The sequence below is a fragment of the Schistosoma mansoni genome, chromosome 6 (genome assembly GCF_000237925.1).
Source record: "Schistosoma mansoni strain Puerto Rico chromosome 6, complete genome".
NCBI classification, from domain to species: Eukaryota; Metazoa; Platyhelminthes; class Trematoda; order Strigeidida; family Schistosomatidae; genus Schistosoma; species Schistosoma mansoni.
The window spans coordinates 10489965-10500247 of record NC_031500.1 but is presented as its reverse complement, the minus strand read 5'-3'; the positions used below and the strand labels follow the sequence as shown (position 1 = coordinate 10500247).

Here is a 10283-nt window from a genome sequence, read left to right as displayed (position 1 = left end):
ATGACTACGAATCCAGGTAATTCATATGTGTTTTCACAAGTTCATCCAAACATGTGATAATAATATTTGTTTAAAATATTGGCAGTCAGTTACTAGCTGCCAAAACTATCATGGAATCTTTGATTTTCACTCGGTTATTAAATACAGACAGGGCTAATACTGCAAAAATACTTTTATTTTAACCGTAGTCCCAACAGTGCACATATGGTTATGAGCGTCAACTAATGCAAGTGTTTAGTTTACAATCGCTGACATCAGATGTATGTCAACAAATACTGTCAACATTTGTGTAGTGTGTTCATGAATGACGTATCACAATAGCACATTATTTTTTCCAGTAATGGTTCCATATACTTCATTCTACTTTTCTTCATTTTCAGTGTGAACCATGTTGTGAAACACATTCAAGGATTTTCAGAAACATACCAGTGTGAAAGTGGTCCGATAATGAATCCTGTGCTCAAATGTATTCTTTAAAGGGAAACAATAATCGTGTGTGTGTATTTGTGTGTCAAAATATTCGTTTGCTTGTCTAATCGATTCTGTAATTAAAACTATTGTAATGCCTTACTCCGATTCTTCAAATAATAAACATTTCAATACTGTAAGTTAAGTTGAATATTTGATTGTTGCAGTCTGATGAGTCGATTCCGACAAGTCAACTAACGGGAACACTATGGTTTCAGTCAATTTGAAGAATTATTCAGAAATATTGCTTCTACAGTATCCGTACAATGTTACAGATCAAATAAACTGGTTGTAAGTTGAAATCTCGGGGGACTACAATCTGGATATATTTTTAAGGAAAGTGGGTACGGAAGGGAGGAACATCATCAACCCTGTGACTTGGAGGAAGAATTGTCACTTAACGAAAAGAAAACGCTTTCTACATATTTGCAACAATCCTGAAACTGTATTGTAGGAATACTGTGATAATAAACCTGATTTGTCTAACAATAGTATCTATGTTACGGTCAAGTTATTTGGACCATGAATGTTGATACACATGAGTTTTCCATGTTCACCAATCTCTTTGTTTGGAACGCATACAGAGTAGCATCTAAAGTAAAATTCATTAGGGAAAAATGATGTTTGCAAACGAATGTTTTTCGCATAAGGGTAGATTGTGGTGAAATTACAACTAAATGAGTCTTTGAAGTTGAGCGATCGCCAACTTACCTGACTGGATTTTATGCAAATCATAGATATGTAATGCGACTGATTAGTCTGATGACGATCCACAATAGGTTCTAAACATCATGTTACGCTCTAAATGTGCTTCTCACTTGAATAGCCATACATAAAATTCTCTCAAGTAATATCCTTTCCGTATTGAGAAAATTCGAGATGTGGACATTTCATAAGCAGATCCAGTGATACTGTAGGTGAACTAAATAAATCATCGTGGATTTCCAAAGCACTTTTCTGAAACTACAATTATTGTAAGCGCTGCAATCAGAAACGTACTGCATTTAAATTTTAGGTTGTAAGTAAACGAGAATCAGTCATTTTCCAAGCTTACAATTAGCAACTAAACATAATGATGTTATGCTAAGCATGAGTATCAATGATGAATGACGAAGGTGGAGGATAATCGAACATACTCATATTGTGGGAAGAAAGATGCAGATCGCTTATTGTGAGAGTATAATACAACTAAATCAGTACGTCACTCAACTGGAATTACCAGTTTGTCCACTTTGGTAACTTTTTGTCCCGAGTCCTGTAGATATGAAATAACGTTTACTGCCAGGCAATAGACACGTATAATTCAAACACTTGAAAGTAACGGCCGTTTGTGTTGACTTGTATCAGCGATAGGATGTGTGTGTTCGTGTGATTTTGTGTGTGTGTGTGTGTGGTGTGAGTTTGAGTGTGTCGGTACTAGTGGGCGTTAGTGTTTGTAGTAGCGGTGTAGAAGGGTGTCACGCCTCCAGGACGGGGTGGCCGAGTGGTTAAGGCGATGGACTGCTAATCCATTGGGGTTTCCCCGCGTGGGTTCGAATCCCATCCCCGTCGAGTGTCGCTTCTAGACGCACATCACCTCACCGACCACACACACTACACCACACTGTGCAACATGACTCACACTCACAATGCCTACCCGACTGACTTACACCACCGGCTGTTCCCGAGTTCAACTCGCATGCATATGATCGGGTCTGTTTGTACACGACCGACCGAAAACGACCGTCGCTCCAACACACCTCACCATCGATAACATATCACACGTCTACATGATCACGCATCACTCCACTGAGTCGCGACAAACACAGTCATCGTTTCACTGACCAACTGGATCACCAATTCTTACAACCTCCTCAATAATCCATCCACTCCCACCAACCGACAGTTCACATCGGAACACCGAAACAACCGGAGCGATGAGTCATTGAACGACCGAGTCGAGGCATCCATCTAACCGTGATTCTGTGCCTGCATCTATGTGTGATTGCATCACTGCCTGATTATCTAAATAGCTACACCAACCAAACAACCAACCAACCAACCACCCATCCATCCATCCATCCATCCATCTATTCTTCCGTTTGCTCAATCGTTCTTTCATTTGCTTGTCACTTAGTGTTTCTTTCTCGTCATCTTGTTTAGTGGAAATCTCGGTCTCTCACATATCCAGCTTATCCATTTGTCCACGTGTCCGATTATCCGATTGTCTATCGGTCAATAATCAGTCGGACAGTCTGTTGGTCGTCTAGCCATCAAGTCAGCACACCAGACAGTCAGCTAGTCACTCAGTCTATCAGATGTTCGGTCAATCATTCGTCCGTCCCAACCTCCAATATCATGACCAATTCACTACGACTCAGTGCTACTTTGTCATCACGACTGTTCTGCGTCGGTCATATCAAGTCTGTACATTGTGCTGGTCAGACGATTCGGTTTTCACGTAGAGTGATCGACACCACAACGTGAATGTAAACGCACATGTGTGGTGAATGGGGTGTGTGGAGAGTGAGTGAGAATGATATATATATATATATATATATATATATATATATAGAAAGAGAGAGAGATAGGAGAGAGAGAGAGAGAGAGAGAGAGCGGGAAAGGAGAGGAGAGAAGAGGAGAGTGGGTGATTGATTGATTGATTGAGTGTATGGAGTGTTCGGTTTGGAGATTGTATGGAGTATGGATTGGTTAGAGAATTGAGTTGTATTTTAATGAAGAGATGAGTGCAATGTGTCGTTGGTGTTGACTTGTATCAGCGATAGGATGTGTGTGTTCGTGTGATTTTGTGTGTGTGTGTGTGGTGTGAGTTTGAGTGTGTCGGTACTAGTGGGCGTTAGTGTTTGTAGTAGCGGTGTAGAAGGGTGTCACGCCTCCAGGACGGGGTGGCCGAGTGGTTAAGGCGATGGACTGCTAATCCATTGGGGTTTCCCCGCGTGGGTTCGAATCCCATCCCCGTCGAGTGTCGCTTTTAGACGCACATCACCTCACCGACCACACACACTACACCACACTGTGCAACATGACTCACACTCACAATGCCTACCCGACTGACTTACACCACCGGCTGTTCCCGAGTTCAACTCGCATGCATATGATCGGGTCTGTTTGTACACGACCGACCGAAAACGACCGTCGCTCCAACACACCTCACCATCGATAACATATCACACGTCTACATGATCACGCATCACTCCACTGAGTCGCGACAAACACAGTCATCGTTTCACTGACCAACTGGATCACCAATTCTTACAACCTCCTCAATAATCCATCCACTCCCACCAACCGACAGTTCACATCGGAACACCGAAACAACCGGAGCGATGAGTCATTGAACGACCGAGTCGAGGCATCCATCTAACCGTGATTCTGTGCCTGCATCTATGTGTGATTGCATCACTGCCTGATTATCTAAATAGCTACACCAACCAAACAACCAACCAACCAACCACCCATCCATCCATCCATCCATCCATCCATCTATTCTTCCGTTTGCTCAATCGTTCTTTCATTTGCTTGTCACTTAGTGTTTCTTTCTCGTCATCTTGTTTAGTGGAAATCTCGGTCTCTCACATATCCAGCTTATCCATTTGTCCACGTGTCCGATTATCCGATTGTCTATCGGTCAATAATCAGTCGGACAGTCTGTTGGTCGTCTAGCCATCAAGTCAGCACACCAGACAGTCAGCTAGTCACTCAGTCTATCAGATGTTCGGTCAATCATTCGTCCGTCCCAACCTCCAATATCATGACCAATTCACTACGACTCAGTGCTACTTTGTCATCACGACTGTTCTGCGTCGGTCATATCAAGTCCGTACATTGTGCTGGTCAGACGATTCGGTTTTCACGTAGAGTGATCGACACCACAACGTGAATGTAAACGCACATGTGTGGTGAATGGGGTGTGGAGAGTGAGTGAGAATGATATATATATATATATATATAGAAAGAGAGAGAGATAGGGAGAGAGAGAGAGAGAGAGCGGGAAAGGAGAGGAGAGAAGAGGAGAGTGGGTGATTGATTGATTGATTGAGTGTATGGAGTGTTCGGTTTGGAGATTGTATGGAGTATGGATTGGTTAGAGAATTGAGTTGTATTTTAATGAAGAGATGAGTGCAATGTGTCGTTGGTGTTGACTTGTATCAGCGATAGGATGTGTGTGTTCGTGTGATTTTGTGTGTGTGTGTGTGTGGTGTGAGTTTGAGTGTGTCGGTACTAGTGGGCGTTAGTGTTTGTAGTAGCGGTGTAGAAGGGTGTCACGCCTCCAGGACGGGGTGGCCGAGTGGTTAAGGCGATGGACTGCTAATCCATTGGGGTTTCCCCGCGTGGGTTCGAATCCCATCCCCGTCGAGTGTCGCTTTTAGACGCACATCACCTCACCGACCACACACACTACACCACACTGTGCAACATGACTCACACTCACAATGCCTACCCGACTGACTTACACCACCGGCTGTTCCCGAGTTCAACTCGCATGCATATGATCGGGTCTGTTTGTACACGACCGACCGAAAACGACCGTCGCTCCAACACACCTCACCATCGATAACATATCACACGTCTACATGATCACGCATCACTCCACTGAGTCGCGACAAACACAGTCATCGTTTCACTGACCAACTGGATCACCAATTCTTACAACCTCCTCAATAATCCATCCACTCCCACCAACCGACAGTTCACATCGGAACACCGAAACAACCGGAGCGATGAGTCATTGAACGACCGAGTCGAGGCATCCATCTAACCGTGATTCTGTGCCTGCATCTATGTGTGATTGCATCACTGCCTGATTATCTAAATAGCTACACCAACCAAACAACCAACCAACCAACCACCCATCCATCCATCCATCCATCTATTCTTCCGTTTGCTCAATCGTTCTTTCATTTGCTTGTCACTTAGTGTTTCTTTCTCGTCATCTTGTTTAGTGGAAATCTCGGTCTCTCACATATCCAGCTTATCCATTTGTCCACGTGTCCGATTATCCGATTGTCTATCGGTCAATAATCAGTCGGACAGTCTGTTGGTCGTCTAGCCATCAAGTCAGCACACCAGACAGTCAGCTAGTCACTCAGTCTATCAGATGTTCGGTCAATCATTCGTCCGTCCCAACCTCCAATATCATGACCAATTCACTACGACTCAGTGCTACTTTGTCATCACGACTGTTCTGCGTCGGTCATATCAAGTCCGTACATTGTGCTGGTCAGACGATTCGGTTTTCACGTAGAGTGATCGACACCACAACGTGAATGTAAACGCACATGTGTGGTGAATGGGGTGTGGAGAGTGAGTGAGAAGGATATATGTATATATATATAGAAAGAGAGAGAGATAGGGAGAGAGAGAGAGAGAGAGCGGGAAAGGAGAGGAGAGAAGAGGAGAGTGGGTGATTGATTGATTGATTGAGTGTATGGAGTGTTCGGTTTGGAGATTGTATGGAGTATGGATTGGTTAGAGAATTGAGTTGTATTTTAATGAAGAGATGAGTGCAATGTGTCGTTGGTGTTGACTTGTATCAGCGATAGGATGTGTGTGTTCGTGTGATTTTGTGTGTGTGTGTGTGTGGTGTGAGTTTGAGTGTGTCGGTACTAGTGGGCGTTAGTGTTTGTAGTAGCGGTGTAGAAGGGTGTCACGCCTCCAGGACGGGGTGGCCGAGTGGTTAAGGCGATGGACTGCTAATCCATTGGGGTTTCCCCGCGTGGGTTCGAATCCCATCCCCGTCGAGTGTCGCTTTTAGACGCACATCACCTCACCGACCACACACACTACACCACACTGTGCAACATGACTCACACTCACAATGCCTACCCGACTGACTTACACCACCGGCTGTTCCCGAGTTCAACTCGCATGCATATGATCGGGTCTGTTTGTACACGACCGACCGAAAACGACCGTCGCTCCAACACACCTCACCATCGATAACATATCACACGTCTACATGATCACGCATCACTCCACTGAGTCGCGACAAACACAGTCATCGTTTCACTGACCAACTGGATCACCAATTCTTACAACCTCCTCAATAATCCATCCACTCCCACCAACCGACAGTTCACATCGGAACACCGAAACAACCGGAGCGATGAGTCATTGAACGACCGAGTCGAGGCATCCATCTAACCGTGATTCTGTGCCTGCATCTATGTGTGATTGCATCACTGCCTGATTATCTAAATAGCTACACCAACCAAACAACCAACCAACCAACCACCCATCCATCCATCCATCCATCCATCTATTCTTCCGTTTGCTCAATCGTTCTTTCATTTGCTTGTCACTTAGTGTTTCTTTCTCGTCATCTTGTTTAGTGGAAATCTCGGTCTCTCACATATCCAGCTTATCCATTTGTCCACGTGTCCGATTATCCGATTGTCTATCGGTCAATAATCAGTCGGACAGTCTGTTGGTCGTCTAGCCATCAAGTCAGCACACCAGACAGTCAGCTAGTCACTCAGTCTATCAGATGTTCGGTCAATCATTCGTCCGTCCCAACCTCCAATATCATGACCAATTCACTACGACTCAGTGCTACTTTGTCATCACGACTGTTCTGCGTCGGTCATATCAAGTCTGTACATTGTGCTGGTCAGACGATTCGGTTTTCACGTAGAGTGATCGACACCACAACGTGAATGTAAACGCACATGTGTGGTGAATGGGGTGTGGAGAGTGAGTGAGAAGGATATATGTATATATATATAGAAAGAGAGAGAGATAGGGAGAGAGAGAGAGAGAGCGGGAAAGGAGGGGAGAGAATAGAAGAGTGGGTGATTGATTGATTGATTGAGTGTATGGAGTGTTCGGTTTGGAGATTGTATGGAGTATGGATTGGTTAGAGAATTGAGTTGTATTTTAATGAAGAGATGAGTGCAATGTGTCGTTGGTGTTGACTTGTATCAGCGATAGGATGTGTGTGTTCGTGTGATTTTGTGTGTGTGTGTGTGTGGTGTGAGTTTGAGTGTGTCGGTACTAGTGGGCGTTAGTGTTTGTAGTAGCGGTGTAGAAGGGTGTCACGCCTCCAGGACGGGGTGGCCGAGTGGTTAAGGCGATGGACTGCTAATCCATTGGGGTTTCCCCGCGTGGGTTCGAATCCCATCCCCGTCGAGTGTCGCTTTTAGACGCACATCACCTCACCGACCACACACACTACACCACACTGTGCAACATGACTCACACTCACAATGCCTACCCGACTGACTTACACCACCGGCTGTTCCCGAGTTCAACTCGCATGCATATGATCGGGTCTGTTTGTACACGACCGACCGAAAACGACCGTCGCTCCAACACACCTCACCATCGATAACATATCACACGTCTACATGATCACGCATCACTCCACTGAGTCGCGACAAACACAGTCATCGTTTCACTGACCAAATGGATCACCAATTCTTACAACCTCCTCAATAATCCATCCACTCCCACCAACCGACAGTTCACATCGGAACACCGAAACAACCGGAGCGATGAGTCATTGAACGACCGAGTCGAGGCATCCATCTAACCGTGATTCTGTGCCTGCATCTATGTGTGATTGCATCACTGCCTGATTATCTAAATAGCTACACCAACCAAACAACCAACCAACCAACCACCCATCCATCCATCCATCCATCCATCTATTCTTCCGTTTGCTCAATCGTTCTTTCATTTGCTTGTCACTTAGTGTTTCTTTCTCGTCATCTTGTTTAGTGGAAATCTCGGTCTCTCACATATCCAGCTTATCCATTTGTCCACGTGTCCGATTATCCGATTGTCTATCGGTCAATAATCAGTCGGACAGTCTGTTGGTCGTCTAGCCATCAAGTCAGCACACCAGACAGTCAGCTAGTCACTCAGTCTATCAGATGTTCGGTCAATCATTCGTCCGTCCCAACCTCCAATATCATGACCAATTCACTACGACTCAGTGCTACTTTGTCATCACGACTGTTCTGCGTCGGTCATATCAAGTCTGTACATTGTGCTGGTCAGACGATTCGGTTTTCACGTAGAGTGATCGACACCACAACGTGAATGTAAACGCACATGTGTGGTGAATGGGGTGTGGAGAGTGAGTGAGAATGATATATATATATATATATATATATATATAGAAAGAGAGAGAGATAGGGAGAGAGAGAGAGAGAGAGAGCGGGAAAGGAGAGGAGAGAAGAGGAGAGTGGGTGATTGATTGATTGATTGAGTGTATGGAGTGTTCGGTTTGGAGATTGTATGGAGTATGGATTGGTTAGAGAATTGAGTTGTATTTTAATGAAGAGATGAGTGCAATGTGTCGTTGGTGTTGACTTGTATCAGCGATAGGATGTGTGTGTTCGTGTGATTTTGTGTGTGTGTGTGTGTGGTGTGAGTTTGAGTGTGTCGGTACTAGTGGGCGTTAGTGTTTGTAGTAGCGGTGTAGAAGGGTGTCACGCCTCCAGGACGGGGTGGCCGAGTGGTTAAGGCGATGGACTGCTAATCCATTGGGGTTTCCCCGCGTGGGTTCGAATCCCATCCCCGTCGAGTGTCGCTTTTAGACGCACATCACCTCACCGACCACACACACTACACCACACTGTGCAACATGACTCACACTCACAATGCCTACCCGACTGACTTACACCACCGGCTGTTCCCGAGTTCAACTCGCATGCATATGATCGGGTCTGTTTGTACACGACCGACCGAAAACGACCGTCGCTCCAACACACCTCACCATCGATAACATATCACACGTCTACATGATCACGCATCACTCCACTGAGTCGCGACAAACACAGTCATCGTTTCACTGACCAACTGGATCACCAATTCTTACAACCTCCTCAATAATCCATCCACTCCCACCAACCGACAGTTCACATCGGAACACCGAAACAACCGGAGCGATGAGTCATTGAACGACCGAGTCGAGGCATCCATCTAACCGTGATTCTGTGCCTGCATCTATGTGTGATTGCATCACTGCCTGATTATCTAAATAGCTACACCAACCAAACAACCAACCAACCAACCACCCATCCATCCATCCATCCATCCATCTATTCTTCCGTTTGCTCAATCGTTCTTTCATTTGCTTGTCACTTAGTGTTTCTTTCTCGTCATCTTGTTTAGTGGAAATCTCGGTCTCTCACATATCCAGCTTATCCATTTGTCCACGTGTCCGATTATCCGATTGTCTATCGGTCAATAATCAGTCGGACAGTCTGTTGGTCGTCTAGCCATCAAGTCAGCACACCAGACAGTCAGCTAGTCACTCAGTCTATCAGATGTTCGGTCAATCATTCGTCCGTCCCAACCTCCAATATCATGACCAATTCACTACGACTCAGTGCTACTTTGTCATCACGACTGTTCTGCGTCGGTCATATCAAGTCTGTACATTGTGCTGGTCAGACGATTCGGTTTTCACGTAGAGTGATCGACACCACAACGTGAATGTAAACGCACATGTGTGGTGAATGGGGTGTGGAGAGTGAGTGAGAATGATATATATATATATATATATATATATATATATATATATATATATATATAGAAAGAGAGAGAGATAGGGAGAGAGAGAGAGAGAGAGAGAGCGGGAAAGGAGAGGAGAGAAGAGGAGAGTGGGTGATTGATTGATTGATTGAGTGTATGGAGTGTTCGGTTTGGAGATTGTATGGAGTATGGATTGGTTAGAGAATTGAGTTGTATTTTAATGAAGAGATGAGTGCAATGTGTCGTTGGTGTTGACTTGTATCAGCGATAGGATGTGTGTGTTCGTGTGATTTTGTGTGTGTGTGTGTGTGGTGTGAGTTTGAGTGTGTCGG

General features: G+C 45.0%; 1 non-coding gene across 1 annotated transcript; it reads left to right on the top strand.

Moving 5' to 3' along the window:
- Positions 1–3347: 3347 nt before the first annotated feature.
- Smp_tRNA_01384_Ser_GCT.1.1 lies at positions 3348–3428 on the top strand. The gene has a single exon. It is a non-coding gene (tRNA).
- Positions 3429–10283: the final 6855 nt, after the last annotated feature.